Raw genomic sequence first — 21340 nt, 5'->3', positions numbered from 1 at the left:
TTTATGAGGAGTTATACAATAATGAACAAAACTTTAAATTTGTGGAGTGTTCCCGATATTTATATAGGCTTAAACTTCCCCAATTGTCTGAAGCAGACAAGATTACATTAGGACAACCTATTTGCCTTTCGGAAGTTGAAAAGTCGATCAAATCCTTGAAAGATAATAAAGACCCTGGTCCAGACGGTTTTACAGCCACCTTCTATAAATCCTTTTCAGATCAACTAAAATCGACCATGCTGAAAGTCTTCAACCATAAAGCGAATAATGGGGCTACAACAGACTCTGTCAGAGGCCAACATAATTGTTATTTCAAAAGAAGGGAAGGATCCCGCTTTACCTAAGAATTATAGCCCAATTCCAGTAATTTGGGTTGGGGATTTTAACATTGTCCTAAACCCCAAGCTAGACAAGTCCCCCAACTCCAGAGCCAGTGTCCCTTCAAAATCAAGGCGGGCGCTTCTGTCAATGATGACACAGTTAGGGCTGGCCGATATATGGAGGGAACGGGCGGGAGATCAATTCGGGGTCTCTTTCAAGAATCTTAAATATAAACACAAATCCAGAATAGATTATGCTCTTTTCAGTTACTGTCTTAACTACTTAGTCAAAGACATTGCATATTTGCCTTCCCACCTCTCTGAGCACTCGGCAATTGTCTTCAGTTTAAGTCCCACTCAGCAACATCGGCATGGTTCATGGTCTTTTGACCGTACCATTTTATTAGAGGAAGATGAAATCAACTTTCTCTATACCGAGACCAAATATTTCCTCGAGGTAAATTTAAATTCTGCAAACATCTCCATCGTCTGGGATGCCCTGAAAGCCTTCTGGAGAAGCTGTATCACTAATAGAGCCTCCTATAGAAGTAGGAAATTTAGGGACATCATCAAGGCTCTAGAAGTGGAAATGAATAGCATCGAGCATAAGGTGACGGCTCATAATGATTCAAGGGAAGACCATGAAAAATTAGACTCTCTTAAGAAACAACTCGAAACCATTCTCCAAGAGAGAATCGCCCGAAGATGGGAAGCAAGTAAAATCTCCCATTTTGAATTCAGTGAAGCAGCAGGTAAGATACTCGCCTGGAAAATTAAAACAGACCAGGTACGAAATTATATAACAGAAATCAGGGTTGAGGGTGAGGCATCTCCCAGTCTATCCAATTTGAATATCGGGAATGCTTTTCGGGATTCTTCCAATCTATATATAAGGAAGATATTATTGAGGACAGCGCAAAGAGGAATACCTGGCTTGATATGGTTGCCCTACCTAAGCTCTCAGATGAGCAAAAACTAAGATTGGAGTTAGAAATTACTGATGAGGAAGTAAGTAGGGCCATTTCTCAGTCTAAGCGAGGGAAGGCGGCTGGTCCAGACGGCTTACCAGGGGAGCTGTATCGCTCACTCAATGAGGTTATCACTCCAATCTTGGTGAAAGTCTTTAATAACATCCTCCTGAAGGGAGATGAACCCCCAAACTCATGGAGTGAGGAGACGGTAGTGCTGATTCTTAAACCAGGGAAAGACCCGACTGACTGTGGGTCCTACCGCCCAATCTCACTCCTTAATATAGATTATAAAATCTTTGCTGCCATTATGTCCCCCCAAGGTTGGGTAGTGTAGTTGATACCATCATCCACCCAGATCAAAAGGGTTTTGTTAAAGGGCGCCAACTGTCGGATCTTACATACGATCTGGTTGGTGCTATTGACATCGCATCCACCTTCTCCCTTCCCCTGGCCGTCCTAACCCTTGAGGCCGCCCAAAGCCTTTGATAGGGTAAACTGGGCATATCTGGCTGCTGTAATGAAAAAATTCAATCTAGGAGAAAGATTTTGTAGAGCGATAGAACTCCTATATAAGGCCCCAACAGTTAGACTGTTAGTTAATTCCACTCTGACTGAGATTTTCAAGATCACAAGGGGTACAAGACAGGGCTACCTGCTTTCCCCCCTCCTATTCAACCTTTATATCGAATATTTTGCTCAGGTTCTAAGAGAACATCTTAACATCCCTTCGTTTTAAATTTGGAGGATGAGAAAGGCGGGTGGCCCTATATGCAGATGACATCCTCATATTGACAGCTGACCTCGACCTGGCTTTTCCAACGGTTATCAAGAGGGCACAGGAGTTTGGCAAGGTTTCGGGCTATGAAATGAATGCCAACACGACTGAAATCATGGCCTGGAACATAAGCAATTCACAACTCAATCTTGGTTCCACCTTGCGTTACTTGGGGGTTAGAATTATACAGGAGTTAGGAGAATCCATGAATAGAACTTGGACCGGGTGTTTAAAGAGTGCCAAAAGCAATTGAAGTCTTGGGCTCACCTCCCCTTATCCATCTTGGGGAGGATCAATTTAGTAAAGATGTCCATCCTGCCCAAACTCACTTTCCTTTTTAACTCCATCCCATTGGCGTTTGACACTAAGCAAATAGATAAATGCCAACGGGAACTAAACTCTTTTATATGAAAATATAAAGCCACTAGTTGGCCTGGAAAAAGCTCAGGCGGAGGAAGGAAAAAGGAGGGTTGGCATTACCGGACTTGCAATAATATGCATGGGCTTTTCAGCTCTCGCACTCGAGAATGCTGTTAAAATCTCCCTCTACTACACCTGGAGGAGAAATGTTTCAGACCATGTTAAAGGGAGCTGACCTACCAGCGGAAGGTTTTATTTTCAAGTTTGGGGACCAAAAACTTAAAAAAAAAAATCAAATTAAAAATTCTTCAATCATTAGCCAGACACTGGGCAATTATAAGAAGGAAAGTCGGAATTAGCTATTTTTCAAACTTTGCACTGCTGTGGGAATTGCCGGGGACACCATCCTGTTTCCAGGGTAATCTGATTATCCCCGTGAGGGACTCGGGTATTTCAAAGTGGGGAGATTTGTTGGTAGAGGGTTCCTTGATGTCCTGGCAAGATCTACGGGGGAAAGTAGGCCCTGGTCTATCGAGGTTCAAGTACATCCAGATGAATAGTTGGGTCCAGGCTCAGTCTAGACAGGGCACCCCTATGGGGAAGGATAGCAATCTGGAAGAATTGTTAGTGGAGAGGCTTGGGGGTAGCAAGGAAGTTTCACTCTGGTACTGGGCAATTGAGGAGGAGGTAGATAGCAATTTTAAACTCGCTGACGAGCTATGGGGGGACCAGTTAGATATCTAGTGTGCGCAGGTTCGGATGGCCTCATTTACTTTGCTACATAAAATAGTGAAGCCTGCTTGGCTGAAACAAAACCACATTTTTACAGCACATCAGGCGTACTTTTCACCCTTAAAGTTATCGAAATTCCAGCCGGGGAAAGTATGCAATAAATGTGGTCTCCCTGAAGCATCTGATGTGCACATGTTTAAAGACTGTCCCTCTATCCAGGCTTTTTGGGGTGAAGTGAAGAAGCCTTTGGATTCTATTTTGAAGGTCTCATTGAATATCAGCATCCCTCTAATCATCTTTGGCCTCGATAATAACATCTTGCAAGCGCCAGATCTCTCCTCTTTTATGCAATACTCATGGCCAGAAGACAAATCTGTAAGTTCTGGGTAGACCCTGCCGCCCCAACACACTCAGGATGGCTGACTTCGTTGTATGAAATATCAAGGGTGGACCTGGCTAGACCCTGCAGTAAGAAAAAGCTTGCATTTTGGGATTTATTGCTACAGTGGAAATAGGGTGCCCGAGTTTTTTTTTTCCCCCGGGTCCTATGATTATGCCTTTCCTGCTCCATTGATCATCGTAATCCGGTCTCCCAGTCAAATAACATGGTCCGACAGGTTGGAAACTACCTCGGTGGAGTGAACCAGTCTACCCTCTAACTATGGATACTCCTTCCGCCCATTAACTAATCGTGTCTCTGGTCGAGATACATTAAGACCTCTGAACTCGTTCAGAAAAAGATACGCAAGGTGGTCGGTGTTTTCTATAAGAGGGTTAAGGCAAATGAGGACCAAAAAAAAAAAGAATTATAGCCCAATATCTCTTTTCAATGTAGATTTTAAAATGTATGCAAAAATTCTAGCTACACGACTTAATACGGTCCTCCCACAATTAATCAGTAATTCCCAAGTTGGATTCCTCAGGTCTTGTATGTCTAATGATAATACCCGGTTGTTGTGCCATGGTTTAGAGAATGCCACTATATAAAAATGGTTATGTACCTTTATCTAAAACCTTCGGCCCATATTGCTGATAATGGCTTTCTCTCTGAATCTTTTACCCTTCTACAAGGTACTAGACAGGGTTGTCCCCGGTCTCCATCTTTGTTTTTGTTGGCATTAGAACCTCTTATCCACGACATTAAATTAAATACGAACATAAAGGGAGTTAATTTCAATGGCGTCCAGGTTAAATTAGCTGCTTATGCAGATGATATTGTGATAATGTCAGAACAGCCGAGATCTTCAATTGAAGCTTTGATGTACACGATTGCAGAATACTTCACTCATTCTGGATATAAACTTAATAGAGACAAATCGGAAGTAAAACCACTGAATGTGCACTGTACCAAAGATGTTTTAGGTGATTCGGGTTTGACGTGGCAATTGAGATATATGAAATATTTGGGAATTGAATTTGGAAGTAATATTATTGACACTCTTTATCATAACAAGAAATTATTACTGGAAAAGTGTACTAAACTTTTGGACTCTTGGTCTCCGAAATGTATTACATGGTGGGGAAGAATAGAAACTATAAAAATGATGATCATTCCTTCAGGTAATTATCTTATAAGCATGCTACCACTCCTCCTGACGGATGACTTCCATCATAGCTTAGATAATCTTCTCACTAAATTTTTATGGCGTGGCAAGACGGCCCGAATTGGCATTAAAAAACTAAGACTTGATAAATCCTTGGGGGGGGGGCGGGGGAATTTGGCTGATTTTAGGATATATTAATTCTCGTTTTCAGCAAAGCAAGGTTCTTATTGGATCTCTTCCCACTGCCCATGTTATTCCGGTGTGGTTGGAGGTAGAAAAGGCTATTTGTGATACCCGTGGTCCTCGGTCACTTCTCACATCTAATCAGCTTTATCCGACTAGCTCTAAATCAATCTTTAAAAACACAACAATGGCACTTCTGCGGATAGATAAGAAACTTGAGAAGAGTATTAGGGGATCTCAAATGGAATCCTTCTGGTATAACCGTACAATAGTATATAAGGGTAAAAGTCTAGCTTTTGATGCTTGGATTCACAAAGGTATTTGTTTTCCTTATCTGTTGGAACATGCTTCATATCCATTTTCAGATCTTCAAACCAAATATAATCTAGATAACATTGAATTTTATAATTTTTTTAAGGTGAGAGCGGCATTAACAAAAGCCAAGATATCAACACACAACCATCCTTACCAATGTTCGTGACAAAAATCAACAAGTTGGGCCATCAGGTTTCCCATATTTATAAATTTCTTTGCCCCAAGACCTCTACCTTCAATAATATTCTTATCACTGTTTGGGATTCACATTCCTCGAACCCACTATCTGAATCTTTGTGGACGCAGGTGTGGAGTTCAATATCAAGTAAAGAAATATCTCCAGTACTTTCCAAAACTAAGTGTTCCTACAAAAAACAGCAGAGCAAACTTGTTTCCCCCAGAAAGACCACAAATTGAAAAACAGGTAACTTTAAGAAAGACCATTATTTTGTTTCTTTGGGCAACAGAATTAAGCTAGGGCATTGATGGCAGTCCATCTTGTTTTATAGAGAGTTATTCAACAAGCTGTGTCTCTCCAGGAGTCTGGAATATGGCCAACAACTCAAGGCTTGGCGCACTTCGACCACACAAGTAAGCAACTCGAGACTGAAGGACTTGGTTTGTAAATAGATGACTGACACAACATAATAGCTAAGACAAGTTTATTTAATTTTGTGTCCACAGATAATACATGGGAGTGGTTTCTGTTGTGATTCAACTGTTTGAGAAGGTAAGAGGTGAAATGTTGCAGCATATGGCAGAATATGGAGATATTTGTTGAGGATGTATAGTAAGATAAGACTGTTTCATGTCTTTCAGAAACTATTGGTCCTGGGAGAATCTCACGAAGGAAAGAGATTCGAAACGCGTCGACCACATCATTTTTAAGACAATCAACAGATTCGATTTATTTTTTTGATTGTTGTGTAAAAATTTGGATGGCCTTATTTTCAATTTGGTTTTGTTAGTTTATTGCAAGAATAGATTGCCTGTCTTTTAGAAAAGACTTTGTTTAGGCTTCCCAGGGTGGGTTCATTGTGAATGTGTAAAATATGGGAGTATGAGTGTGGCAACTAGTTGAGTATGGGTATGAAGTATATGTAGAGAGTATGAATGATATGAGAGACTGAAGTTGTGAGGTTTTGTAAGAAGAGCACGGAAAGGGTTTCCAAGGATGAATTTGTCGGTGTGGGGGTCATTGTAATTGTCTGGATTTAGTGATGATAATAAAGATTTGTATAATGTTCCATTGAATGAAATAGCTCAAAATTGGTATAGATAAAATTGATTCATTCAAACGGAAAAAGTGGTTGAGAAGGACCTGTTTGATTCTTTTTCCCTTCTTGAAAGTTGTTTAATTTAGTGGCAGCATTGGCATTTCACTAGGTTTCTTTTACAAGGCTTGCCTTGTCCATCTTGTGTTTGACTGTCCCCTGAAGCTTTGCTCACTTTTAGAGGACTACTTTAAAAAAAAAATTCTTAAGACCAGAGTGCATCTGTTTTCCAGTTGTTTCTCTTGTGTACATCTCTTCCCCTCCTGCACCCGGTTATTCTCTCTTGTTGCGTGCTTCCCTCCTCCCACACTGCTCTTTTTTGTCTGTGTGCTTCTCTCCCCCCTGCCCCAAGTTCCATGTTGAGCTCTCACCTGTGTCTGTCTGTGGTGTTCTGTACCTCTTCCGCTTCTCCCGCTCGCAAAATCTGTGGACTGGTTATCTGCTTCCTTTCCCCCCAGGTGCTCTTCTGTTAACCACTCCCAAATTCTCCCCAACCTAGATGGTCCTTTCCCCCCCATTTTTTTCTTTACGGACCCTAGTGGTGTGTGCCATCTTAAGCAAATGGCCCTCACGTCATTCTGTTAGTAGTGTATGCATTAGTTCTGAAGCATGCGCGGGCCAGTAGATTAACGCAACAACCATTGCGCTTTTTTTACTATTTTTTTGACGAAGCAGCACACAATTCGTACACTATACAACCCTGACAAAAAGCAATTAGCAAAGTCAATAGGTCCCAGAGGTGAGACATATTGGCATTGCCAATGCTTGTTTTGTGTGGTCGCACAGAGATGAAAATCCTCGCACGTACAGTTTTCATGCTTACACACAAAGGATTTGATAGCAAAAAGAAAAAGAGGGGGAATAACTAGTTACCCCCCTCTTGTGCTACTAGATGACACCCTGGGTGTGTGCATCTGCCCTACATTGAATGAATGAATGGCATCTTGTAACGTGCAACTTAGCCCAAGGGCATCAAGGCACCTAAATGATGGTATTACAGGTAGTATAGGCCTCAGTGAAGAGTAATGTTTTTAGTGCTTTACGAAAAAGCAGAATGGAAGATTGTCCCTTTAATTCGGGAGGAAGAGCATTTCAGAGTTCTGGAGCAAGGGAGGAAAAGGCCCTCCCACCCCACCTGGCTTTAAAGACCCGGGGAACAGACAAAGAGGCCACCAGTCACTTGACCAAATGTCCCGATTGCCCCCAAGTATCAGGACTTCGGTTTTCTCACCGTTTAACTTCAGAAAATTGTGGACCATCCACTGAGAGACTGCCTCCATACAATTTCTGAAGTTAAGTGTGTAGATACTGACTGACTGGGAGATGGAGACCATAATCTGGGTGTCGTCAGCGTATGACAGCACTTCCAGCCCGAAAGATCTAACCAACCTCGCAAGTGGGGCCACATATATGTTAAAAAGTGTGGGGCTCAGCGAGGAACCCTGGAGCCTGGAACATTGGAGTATTACTGCTGACCATGTTGTTTAGGGTGACCAGATTTGTAACACCCCAAAAAATACAGGACATTTCACAAAAACAGTAAGTCTACAGCTCTCATCAACACAGAAACACGATGACAAGGCACTAAGAAAACACATTCAATGCAACTTTTAAATCCAGCATCATGTGTGTTAATGGAATTGATGCTAACTAGCCCGGTCTTGGAACACAGAAAAAGGTGCATCTCTCAGTTCATTGTCAACCCTCTCTGAAAACCAGGACATGTGCTAAATACACCGAAATCTGCTGGGACCGCTGGTGATTTTTTTCCTAATGGCGGTACTTGAAGTGCTGCACCTTTACGTCATCTGTCCTTCCCATAACATGCTCGGCCATCCCTGGGGAAGAGCTAATCTCCACTCAAGGGCATCTCTGGGTGAAACAATGCATCCTTGTTTGACTGATTGACGGCAGCAGCAATTTTAAATCACATCTGCAGGCCGAGACGTTATGCATAAACAATGCAAGGTCGTGACAAGCCATCCTCGCTTTGGCAGCTCTTGGGCGGATGTCTTCATCAGTCCATGCCCCTCCATGCACGCATGTCAGTCAGGGACCACTGTACATTGAGCCAGAGTTTGACATGAAAACTAATAGGAAATGCTGACCAAGGTGCAGGGGCGTAGCTTGGTCAGTAAGATTGGGAAGGGGAGGGGAGTGATCTTCAGATTTTCCAACAATCACGCTGGTTAAAATACATTACAGGAGAAGTCGGGCAGGAGGGGCGCCTTAAGGAGCAGCAGGAAGGGAGAGGAGTGCGGATTTATGAACGGTTCTTATAACAATATTTTTTTAAAGATCAATTTTTAAGACATTTAAAAACAGTCAAGAGTGTGTGTGTGTGTTTTTGTCTTTGTGTGTACGCAACAATTCCAAGTGAAATCTGACAAACACCTCACCATACCCGACTTAAAGCACCTGTACTCAACTATTTACTACAGAATATATTTATTAGGAGGGGGTGTAACAAACCAGATACCTTCTTCCCCCCTGAATCTATCCCCCTGCCAAGGTGTGTGCAGTTTTGATGCACACGGTGAAGGTTATAAACTTAATTTCTGACTTGTACTAGGATAGGATGGCATTCAGTGTTAGTTTTTTTTTTGCCCTAAACACTAGGCCTTTCTCTGGGACTACTTTTACTGGCCAATCAACAGGGTTTACAGTGGACCATAAGGCTTCTATCGATCTCTGAGGCATGGCTCCTAGGCCGGCTACTTAGATCAACCTGAGTACCAAGCAGGAATGGAATACTTTTCAGTACTGCATGCAGTGCTTAGTTTGAGCCGGAGGGGAGAGCAAGAGAGAAAAACACACACAACGGAAAGACGGAAATCTGTCACTAAGGGATAAATCATAAACCTGTAAGAGTAAGATAATGGGGCAGGGAGTGCCTGGCAGCCAATTAAAGAGGCCTCAGGTGGATTCAGGGCAATGCACCCTTGGTATTCAGCACACTGATATTTTATGCAAAAACAACAGTTCATGGACAGAATGCAGAACAATTTCATACAGTCACCCCAGTACAGAGATCTGGGCCTAAATCCATCCTTTATTTGCTCACCACACCACGCCAGTTCAGACATGGCCATATGAAAATCAGCCTTGACCCTGTGCTTCATGGGAACAGTCCAGCCCGAACTGCCAAGCCATGTCTTCCCTGGACCGGAATTAAGAATGCTAGAACCGGTTTCTGGCTATCAGCCGCCATCCGCCAGAATAGCTTGACTCCAGTGGCGTGGAGAGCACGGGACTCAAGTCTGAGCATACCCATCCCACTCGGGGTGACAAATGCAAAAAACACAGTTGATGGACAGAATGCAGAACAATGTCATACATTCACCCCAGTACCGAGATCTGGGCCTAAATCCATCGTTGTTTTGCTCACCACACCACCCTAGTTCAGACATGGCCATATGCAAATCAGCCTTGACCCTGTGCCTCATGGGAACAGTCGAGCCCGAAATGCCAAGCCATGTCTTCCCTGGACCGGAATCAAGCATCCTATGACCGGTTTCTGGCTATCAGCCGTCATCAGCCAGGATAGCTTAACAGTCCAGCCCGAACTGTTTCCGGTCCAGGGAAGACATGGCTTGGCAGTTTGGGCTGGACTGTTCCCATGAGGCACAGAGTTAGACTGATTTTCATATGGCTATGTCTGAACTGGGGTGGTGGTGTGAGCTAAAGAACGGTGATGGATTAAACCCAGATCAGTTGACTGGTGGTGAATGTTTGATTTGCTCAAACGCTCAGTCTATCATCCCCTTTTGGATAGCTTTGTTCACCTTAAGTTGGCAGGGTATGATCAGACGTGAGTCCCTTGCTCACTTTGCCACTGGATTCACGATAGCCTGGCAGATGAACCCGAAACCGGTCCCAGGATGCTTGTTTCCGGTCCAGGGAAGACATGGCTTGGCAGTTCGGGCTGGACTGTTCCCATGAGGCACAGGGTCAGACTGATTTGTATATGGCCATGTCTGAACTGGGGTGGCGGAGTGAGCTAAAGAATGGTGATGGATTGTTGTATATGAATTTAGGACACTAGTGTAATTTTCCCGATTCATGCCCATGAGTTTGAGTTTAAAATATTTATAGAGCGCGCGTTCACCCAGCGGTTCCATGGCGCTATAGAGTACTGAGCCCAAAAGGACAAGAAGATCGAGAAGGAAAAAAGAATCAAAACATTATGATAGGAAGGCTTGGGAGAAAAGAAGCGTTTTTAGCGCTTTACGGAAGTGTGAATATTGGGTGGAAGATCTAAGGTGGACGGGGAGAGAGTTCCAGAAGGCAGGGGCAAGTGTGGAGAATTTCGTGCCTCCCCACTTTTTGCGCTTGAAGCGGGGAACTGTCAACAGTTGTTGGGAGGATGAACGTAGTTCCCTAGCAGGGGCATAGGTTTTGATTTCCAAGGAGATAAAGGCAGGAGCTGAACCGGCCCGGGCCTGAAAAGTGATGCAGCCCATCTTGAACTGAGCTCGATCTCGGACAGGGAGCCAGTGCAAGGACTTGAGGAGAGGAGTGACGTGATGGGATTTGGCCAAGTTGTAAACCAGGCGAGCAGCCTGGTTTTGGACCAGCTGTAATCGTCGCATACTATAAGCGGGCAAGCCACAGTATAGAGCGTTGCCATAGTCTAGGCGGGAGATTACCATCGCCAGGACTATGAGCTTAAGGGCAGAGAGTGGAAAAAAACTAGAGACTTTACGGATGGTACGGAGTGAGAGGAAAGAAGAGGACACCACTTGGCTGACTTGGGAGTGCAAAGTGAGTTGGTCATTCAGTTTAATACCAAGAGTTTTTACAGAGGAAGATGGAGAAGGGGGAGGGCCTAGGGAGGGGGGCCAGAAGAGAGAGGACCAGGGACTGGAGCAACCACCTGTCAAAACCAGCTCAGTTTTGTCTGGGTTTAACTTCAGGTGGTTGTAATTCATCCAGTCCCGAATGAAGGTCATGACAGACTGGAAGTTGATTATGGACTCAGGGGATGGGGATAGGGTAAAAATAAGCTGAAGGTCATCCGCATAGTTATAGACGGAGACCTCCATTTGTTGGAGGGCAAAAATAAGAGGGGCAATGTACAGGTTGAATAAAAGAGGGGAAAAGGAGGAGCCCTGGGGGACCCCGCATTGTACTTTGCGGAAGTCCGCCGAAAAGTCGCCCAGGCGCACTGCCTGGGTGCGGTCCCTCAGGAAGGAGGACAGCCAAACCAAGGCCGAGCCTCCAATCCCCGCCGCCCTGACACGGGAAAGTAAGATGGAGTGGTCAACCATGTCAAAGGCGGCGGAGAGGTCGAGGAGGATCAGGGCCTGGGGGTGGTTAGTGTCCATACCCTCTCTGAGGTTGTCGAGGACCGATAGCACCATGGACTCCGTGGAGTGTGCGGGGCGGAAACCAGCTTGACGGGGGCTAACACCCTGTTCTCCTCTACAAAGGTGCTGAGTGCTCTGGTCACGTGGCGCTCCAAAACCTTCCCCAAAAAAGGCAATAAAGAGATGGGGCGGTAGTTAGCAGGAGCAGAGGGGTCAGCGCCAGGTTTTTTTAGGATAGGAACGATGATGGCCAATTTGAGAGGTGGAATAACAATGCCCTGGGACAGTGAACTATTGAGAAAATTGAGGGGGGGCTTCACACACACCGAATAGATGTGCTTAAGAATGTGGGCAGTACAGGGGTCCAAAGGGGAGCCTGATTTGACCATAGGCAGAAGGGTAAGAAAGGACTCTTCTGTCAGAAGGGGGAAGGAGTCAAGGCGTGCCCCAACTGACGGACACTGGGGGTCGACAAAAGAGGGGGGGGGAGGAGGAATGTTAGCCTTGATGTTGGAAATTTTGTCCAGAAAGAAAATATTGAGAGAATTACATAAATCCTGGGAAGGGGAGGGTTTGAGGGTAGCTCTATCAGAGTAGGCGAGATCGTGCACAATAGAGAAAATTTCAGTAGGCTGATTTTCGGCGGCCAGGATTTTTGAAGAGAAATAAGCATTTTTGGTCGCCAATATAGTTTTTTTGTACAGAGACAGGAGGGTGATGTACTGATTTTTAAGATTGGGACAATAATATCGCCTCCAAGTCCGCTCAGCACGACGCACAGTGAGTTTTAAGACCTTCAATTCCTCATTGAACCAACGGTTTGCGTCGTTCGCACGCCTGGAGGACACCCGCCTAAGGGGAGCGACAGAGTCGCAGCCTGATTGGAGCCAGGAGTTGATGGAGTCGGCTTGTGCGGAGGACGACAGACCATGGAGGTCCGGACTGGATGCGGAGAGTGTGGCGGACAGAGAGGCCACATCCACCTTATTCCAGGAGCACGCCCAGGTGTTTTTGGGAAAAGAGGGCTTGGGAACTGAGCTAGGGTGTAGGGAAAAGGACATCAAAAAGTGATCGGACCAGGTACAGGGGGAGATGGACAGGGAATCTACTGGGCAATTGAGGGACCAAATCTGGTCAAGGATGTGGCCATGGATGTGAGTGGGGGAGTGAACGTGAGAGTCAAAGTTGAGGGAGCGAAGGGTATCCGAGAATTCTTTGGAGGTCGGGCATTCAGCGGGGTCTAAGGGCCAAAAGTTAAAGTCTCCTAAAACCAAGATGGAGAAGTTGTTAACCGCTAAGGTGGCCACCAAATCTTGGAAGCCAGATAGAAAAAGTTGAGAGGGTTGGGGGGGGGGCGGTACATGAGTAGGCAGGTAAGCAGGATACTAAAGGAAGATGAGCGGACAACTAAGAAGTCCGATGAGCCAATGGAGGGGAAGGCTAAAGATTGAAAGGAGATTTCTCTGCGGGCGATTAGGGCGACGCCACCGCCTGATTTTCCGGGGGGTCGATCGGCGTGCAGGGCGTAATATGGGGCAGGAAGTGCAGCTAGCAGAGAAGGAAGAGAATTGTCACAGAACCAAGTCTCTGTAAGAAATAGGAGATCCGGTTTGTGCAAGTCCAATAAGATAAAGAGTTCGTGGCAGTGCTTAACTGCTGACCTGGTATTGAGGTAGTAGACAGATAGAGTAGTGGGCGCAGGAGGGGCAGGGAGGTCAGAAGAAGGGCCAAGGGGGGGGGGAGGGAGATAGGGAGGGTAAAGGGGGGGGAAGGCGCGGAGCTGTCAGTCCCAGCCTACCGATGCGCATGGACACAGTATCATCCAGAGGCCACGGCCACCTATGTATAGGTATAAATCACCCTATCATTATATAGGCATAGAAATCATAACCATATTTAGACTTAGCCTATGCAGTCCAAATAGGGCATGGCTACTTCAACAAATTCTGAAAATCCACAATGATTTCTTGGAAAAACCTGCCTTCAGCAGTCAGAGACTTCCCCTTGCTTGAATATTGATTTAACCAAGAACTCATGGAGTTTTCAAAGAACTGATTCTTTGATGACATTATTATGTCCAACCTCACGTCAAACTCGGCACCTTCAGGGTATAAATATGCCCACACTTGCCCAGGCAAACACACGGTGGTTTGGAGCAGTTCGACTATCTACCTACACGACACAGCTCGCCGCAGCAAGTGCCGAAGGAAGCCGACCCTCCAGCAGACGCGCTGAGAGAGACTGTCTTTTCTCTTGCCCAGAAATCCAGCTCCAGTGTTTCCAAGCTGCCCTTGTGGGTTGTTGGGAAATCGAGTCCTGAGAGAGAGATACCAGACCTCCTTCATTCTAAAACCATGGTACGGAGCCGATTAGACCCTTAGAGAATTCTTGGATTGATTCTTGGCAAAGAATACTGAAACTAAGCTACACCTCACTTACTTCTTCCCTTGTACTAGACATCGGTTAGGTACACCGGGGTAGGCATATTTTAAAACACCAGTTGAGTACTTTTTAGTCTTTGTTTATTAATGTATGTATTTTATGGCTTAGAAACCATATCATGCATTTACATCATTATTTTATAATACTCTTCGTACTGTACGCATTGTACTTTGCAACCAGTATTACGATTGTAGCAGTTAATTTCCTCTGCATGAGAAAAAAGACTGTTCAATAATACTTTTTATTGAAAACGCCAGTCTCTCTATTTCTCTGCACCTCTGAAGCACGATTGACTGAGTGAAATAACTATCTATTGTTTCCGCGACTCTAGAGATACATTTCTTATTCTTGGGAAACAAAGTTGTCATGTTTATGAGGTTGTCAGAAACGAATCCCTTCTTGTTTATTCGAGAAAGTTTCTAGTGACCTCTGAGCTAGCTGGCACTCACAATTAAGTCTAAAATATTTGATAGAGACCTAGTAGACCTCAGTCCTACGTCAAATCTATAGTATATATTATTCCAATGCGCAGAGCCTATTGGGAATATAGGAACTACACTACAGGATTAAACCCAGATCAGTTGACTGGGGGTGAATATTTGATTTGCTCAAATGCTCCGTCCATCATCCCCTTTTGTATTGCTTTGTTCGCCCTAAGTTGGCAGAGTATGCTCAGACGTGAGTCCCTTGCTCACTTTGCCACTGGATTCAAGATAACCTGGCTGATGAGGGTTATGAACCCGAAACCGGTCCCAGGATGCTGGTTTCCGGTCCAGGGAAGACATGGCTTGGCAGTTCGGGCTGGACTGTTCCCATGAGGCACAGGGTCAGACTGATTTGCATATGGCCATGTCTGAACTGGGGTGGCGGAGTGAGCTAAAGAATGGTGATCAATTAAACCCAGATCAGTTGACTGGGGTGAATGTTTGATTTGCTCAAGCACTCCGTCCATCATCCCCTTTTGTATCGCACTGATATTTTATGGCGCTTTGGGCACCAGCACTTATTCTAAAAATAAAGCACTGACTGCGCGGTCTGCCAGTGGCAAATCCTTCTGATGATTTGCAAAGATGTTTTACAATGAGTTGCCCCAGACAAGGCATGAGGCCACTGTCTTGTCAGGGTTGCAATTTGCTCATGGAGATCCAGGTTAAAAATAAAATCTCCGTTTACAGCAAAGTGGTGAGATTAGTGAATAAGAAAGAAGGCTGGGTTTAATCAATGAACTGGAGGGTAAGACAGTACGAGAAAAGAAAGACAGAGGAGAAAAAAAAGTGTTGAGCTCAAACTGAAGGTGTTCTTAGCGGCTTTTTGTTCATACAAATTTTTCTTTCTTCCTCTGGACTTTGATGATTTTAAACATTTTTAATGACAGACTGCTTCACGCTTATTGCTTAACCATCATATTGTTTTCCATTCTACACCATGCTGGCAGTGTTTATGCTAATTATCTTTCCTTTCTTGTTTCTTTGAACCATATCCAAGCATTTATTGTGCCATTTTGAAATTATTTTTAATTCGACAAACCATTCCTCTAGACTGCTCCTAAGCATAAGCTTTCCTATATATAAAGGAGTTCATAAATTCTTAAATTGTTGCTGCTTCTGAATTACTTGAAGCAGCGCAATACAGAGAATCGCACCCTGAAAGCAGATTGTCTATCCAACAGACCTCAATCTCTTATTAGAACATTGGAATGTTGAGCGCTCTACTGAATAAAATAATGGAGTAGCTCCAGGCTTATAATGGCTGGTATAAGCCCGAACATTCTATGTGTTTCTCCCTTTTTAATTTAGAACATTCTAACCCTTAGTGGGTGGAATGTTCTAATCACTTTATAGCCCTTCAGCCTCAGAATACACCAGTTGTTAAAGGACCTCACCCTCATAATAGGCCCGAGCTAGTCAGGTTCGGGGCCTTTTATAACTGGTATAGCCATCGGCAGCAGGCCATAAGGTGATATTAGAACATTGGAATGTTGAGAGCTCTATTAAAGACGGGGTGGCTCTGGGCTTAAAGTGGCTGGTATAAGCCTCTGTTCAAACATTCAAATGTTGTTTTTTGTGTTTCTCCATTTTAAATTTAGAACATGCTATCCATAGTGAAGGGTCAAAATGACAAAAGAGTGAAGTAATAGATTACAAAATGGGTTGCATTATACAGCATAGTTTGCCTTTTCTTGCCACATAATTTAGTCAACCCTGATGCCTAATTTGGGCCAACCTGCTGCATTACTTCAGTGACCCTGGTTGTTCTTTAGGTAGAGTATGCCCGCTGCCGGTTCCAGGACACTCTACATGTCAGTGGGAGAGAGATGTATAGTCCTCCCCTCTAGTGAAGGAGCAATACAGCTAATGTGAACTGCAGACTGTGCTACCTAGTCTAAGGGTCTATTTGTCTGATTGTTTTTGCTGTTCATGCCTGCCTCAGTCTATGGCCATACTCCCATTAAATGTCACACACAAATGCTCGTATATTTGAATTTACAAAGGAGAATCACTGTGCTCCTGCTGTGGCTCTTAGCAGTGTTCGATTCTGGAAAGTCTAAATGGCTTTTCCACCGATAAAAGCACTCACATCTTTTTATATGAGCATGCTATCATGCCACACAATAAGCACACGTTTTTTGTGTTCCTAAAAGCAAATGTAATTGTTCAACAAAATGTACCATTTATATTTTATCGATGAATTAGCTTGTTATAGCCCTATAATCTTTATAATAATTTAGTAGAAAGCACTCCTGTCTAGCAGCCAGTAATGACTGGCCCGCCAACTAACATTGTGACAGAGAGTAACAGCAATGGCAGTAGCACCATAATTTAATACAGTTTGTTTTATTTTGATTTTATGTATTTTAACTTATATTTAATATGAGCGTGTCCCATAAACAGTGATGGCGAGCTGAATAGCTGATTCTGTAAAACAAGGTGCAAAATACATTTACCTCTCTAATAAAATAATTAGTCAACATGGGATATAAATATCCATCGCCGAACTTGCTGAGAAGGCGCCCAGACCTAGGTGCCGACTCGTTGGCCTGTGGACGATCTGTAGTCTTGATGTTTGTAACTTAGGCCCTTATGCAATGGGGCCTAAGCGGACCATCAACCGCCATCGCATCTGGCAGGAGACCGTCCGACAATGAGTTGGCGGTCCCACCTGCCCTATTACGATGAGACCACCAGCACGGCAGTCAGAAAGTGCTTTTCCTACTGCAGCTTGTGCTGCGGCCCAGGAAAAGGGCTGCAGCACAAGCCGCTGTAGAAAAATGCCCTTTGTGCACATCAAGGACAGGCACCATGAATGGATGTGTGGGTGGACACTACATGTGCCCCCAGGGACACTTAGTGGTCCACAGGGGATAGTGGCCCTGTTTGGGGCTCCCACAAAGTCCATTCAGTCTGTCTTTTCATATCGGTCAGGTTGCAATGAAAAGGCAGTCGGAAAGATACATCCTAATCCCTACAGCGGTGCCTGCGCCAGCACCGCCTCCATTAAAGGGATAAGATTCCAACCTCTGCCCTGTCGGGATCTTCGATCCTGTTGGAGGCAGCAGTCTTTCCCCCAACCTCTCCTGTCAGACCGCCTGCATACAATTGTGGCGTTGGACTGATGGCCTGTATGTCGCTGGGACAGCCACCAACGGCCTGTTAGTGGGGGCCCACCGACTTCGTAATTAGGCCCATAACTCATGGTAAAGTAAGCCTCCCTGATTGCAGCAAAAACAATGAATTGACGTTTGTGACTGTGTTGCAATCCCTTAGGATTAAATGTAGAATAAACATGTCTTCTATGTCTGATTATGTTAGTTTCTGGTGAGTTGTTACCGGATGATGTTTAACACAACACAGCAGAGAATGCTGAAGGTTTCATTAATTTTATCTAATTAATTTACCACACTTTACAATGTTTTTGAGAACTTTGTCATTGCTGCAAACAAAACGGAGAGAAAAAAAATACAGCATTTTTACTTCCTTGTTATGTTATTTTAAAAGAACTTGTAAAGCGCACGTAAACCAGACGGTTTCATGGCGATAGAGTCCAGGGAATGCTGCAGCAGTGAGAGGATTAAATTAGTCATATGCCTGGAAGAACAGCCAGGTCTTCAACTGTTTTGTAAACTGCGCTTAATAGGTCGCTGTTCTAATCTCCACAGGAAGAGAGTTCCAGAAATGAGGGGGTAAAACCGCACATCTTAGTCCCCCATGTTTCTTATGTTTAAAGAACGAGGTGACCAACAGATTCAAATGAGAGGACCCGAGGTCCCGAGAAGGGATGTAGCACTGAATTCCAAAGGATATAAAGGCTGGAATATTGCCATGAAGAGCTTTAAAGGTGATACACCCCAGCTTAAATGCACAGCGCTTGGCCACTGGGAGCCAGTGTAGGCTTTTCATTAGAGGTCTAACATGGTGCCGTTTGGATTGGTGGCAAATTAATCTGGCTGCTTGCTTTTGCACCAGCTGTAGGGGTTTTAATTGCTATGCCGGGAAACCTGCATAAAGTGAGTTGGCATAATCAATGCGGCAGAGTAACAAAGCGAGGATGACTCGTCATGGCTTCTGTTGTCAGAAATCTTGTGATCTTCCTGATACTTCGCAACTGGAAGAAACAGGAGGAGACCACTGTCCCAATATGGGCTTTCATAGACAGGTCATTGCTGATTATAATACACAGACTTTTGATAGAGCATGCTGGGAGTGGGGGGATTCCCAATTGGGGTGACCAGAAGTTGGAGTACCAGGGGTTAGCTGGCCCACACGTTAGGATCAGCTCTGTTTTATCAGGGTTTAGTTTTAGATGGTTACTGTTAATCCATTCACTGATAAATCTCTTGGTGGATTGAAAGTTTAGAACAGAAGATGCCGATTGATCGATATCAAATATCAATTGGAGATCGTCAGCATTGAAGGTGCCATCCTTTTTTCTAGGAGAGCGGATCAGGGGTAATATATACACATTAAAGAGAAGTGGTGAGAGAGAAGAACCCTGGGGTATTCCGCAGGTCAATTTAATTTTGGTGGAAGCGATATTGGCGAGGAGAACCGCTTGAGAGTGATTACTAAGAAAGGATAAAAGCCACTTAAGAGCCACGCCCTGGATCCCAAAGCTACTGACACAATCAATCAAAAGGTCATAGTTGACCATGTCAAAAGCCGCAGAGAGGTCAAGGAGTACCAGTAATGGCTTTATCAACCCTCCTTTTAAGTTCATCCATGACCGTGAGGTTGACCGTCTCTGTTGAGTGTGCCAGTCAAAAGCCTGCCTGGTGAGGGTTAAGATTGTGGGAATGTTCAATAAAGGAACTGAGGCAACTAGCTACATGAGCTTCTAGAATTTTGCCTAAATAGGGAAGCAGAGAGATGGGACGATAGTTAGTTAGGGCTAGGTGTCTGAGTCTGGTTTCTTTAGGACTGGAACAATTTCCGCATCTTTAAATATGTTTGGTACTATGCCCTTCTTAAGGGAGTTATTCAGGAGTGAAAGAAGGGGGTCCGGGCAGGTGACAAAAGCTTCCCGTAATATGTGTGGGGGACAGCAGTCAGTAGGGGAGCCAGATCTGACCTTCCTTAGCAAGCCAAAGAATACTTCCCTAGAAACAAAAGAGGGTTTCTACATATGGGCAGAGGAATTGTAGGAGCAGTATTAGTAGGAATGCTAGATGTAATACTGACAATTTTTTCAATAAAGTAGGAGTTAAGAGACTCACATAGAGTTTGAGAAGGGGCAGGTTTTGCTGAAACCCGATCTGGCTTAGTTTGTCCACTATAGCAAAGATTTGCAAATACATATTAGCCGAGTTTAAAGTCTTGTTGGAAAAATAGTCCGCCTTAGTTTGTAAAATATTATTTTTATATTCCTTGAGCTGGGTTGCAGGGCAAGTTTCTTTAATTTTAGATCATCAGAAAACCAGCGTTGAGCATCATGAGGTCTCATAATCTTGGTTTTCTTGATGGGGGCTATGTGGTCACTGGCAGATTTGAGCCACGATTTAATACTTTCTGCTTGGTTGTTTAGCGACTCCTGTTCTGATAGGGCTGTGGTAGCCAGCAGCGTGCAGAGGTCGCCTATGTTAGTGCGTCTCCAGTTTCTTGCCATACGGCTCCCAATCACCTGGTGGCTTGGTTAAGTGAACGCTGGAGAGAGTCAATCAATCAATCAATCAATCAGAGCATTTGTATAGCGCACTACTCACCCGGAGGGTCTCAAGGCGCTGGGGGGGGGGGGGGTCCGCTACTGCTCGAACAGCCAGGTCTTGAGCTGCTTCCTGAAGGCGAGGTGGTCCTGGGTCAGGCGGAGGTGGGTCGGAAGGGAGTTCCAAGTCTTGGCGGCCAGGTAGGAGAAGGACCTTCCTCCTGTGGTGGCTCTTCGGATGCGGGGGACGGCGGCGAGGGCGTGGCTGGTCGATCGAAGCTGGCGCATGGGAGCATAGAAGTTGAGGCGGCTGTTGAGGTATCCTGGTCCTTGGTTGTGTAGGGCTTTGTGTGCGTGGGTGAGGAGCCAGAAGGTGATTCTCTTGTTGACCGGGAGCCAGTGCAGGTCTCTCAGGTGTCCGGAGAAGTGGCTGCGGCGGGTGATGTCCAGGATGAGTCGTGCTGAGGTGTTCAGGATCCGCTGGAGTCTCTTCTGGAGTTTGGCGGTGGTTCCGGCGTAGAGGGAGTTGCCGTAGTCCAGACGGCTGGTGACGAGGGCCTGGGTGACCGTCTTCCTGGTCTCGGTGGGGATCCATCGGAAGATCTTGCGTAGCATTCGCAGGATGTTGAAGCACGAGGAGGAGACGGCGTTGACTTGTCTGGTCATGGAGAGGGAGGAGTCCAGGATGAAGCCCAGGTTGCGTGCGTGGTCAGTTGGTTTGGGTGCGCTGCCCACCAGGAGTCGTCCCAGGCGGAGGGTGAGGATCCCAGGATGAGGACTTCCGTCTTGTCCGAGTTCAGTTTCAGGCGGCTGTTCGACATCCATTTGGCTACGTCTGTGATCCCTTCGTGCAGGTTGGCTCTGGCGGTGGCGGGGTCGTTAGTGAGGGAGAGGATCAGCTGGGTGTCGTCGGCGTAGGAGATGATGTTCAGGTTGTGCTGGCGTGCGATGGCTGCGAGGGGGCTCATGTAGACGTTGAA

General features: G+C 45.1%; 1 long non-coding RNA gene across 1 annotated transcript in view; it reads left to right on the top strand.

The window, feature by feature from the left end:
• LOC144753854 (uncharacterized) overlaps window positions 1-6447 on the top strand; it is a 32086-nt gene extending 25639 nt beyond the window's left edge. The window contains exons 2-4 of the long non-coding RNA XR_013594567.1: window positions 5710-5791; window positions 5885-5930; window positions 6020-6447. This is a non-coding gene — a long non-coding RNA (uncharacterized LOC144753854). The remainder of the gene's footprint in view (window positions 1-5709; window positions 5792-5884; window positions 5931-6019) is intronic.
• The last annotated feature ends 14893 nt before the right edge of the window (window positions 6448-21340 follow it).

Source organism: Lissotriton helveticus, chromosome 5_1, assembly GCF_964261635.1.
Source record: "Lissotriton helveticus chromosome 5_1, aLisHel1.1, whole genome shotgun sequence".
NCBI classification, from domain to species: domain Eukaryota; kingdom Metazoa; phylum Chordata; class Amphibia; order Caudata; family Salamandridae; genus Lissotriton; species Lissotriton helveticus.
The sequence above is the reverse complement of the archived record's forward strand: the minus strand, read 5'-3'. Positions and strand labels throughout refer to the sequence as shown.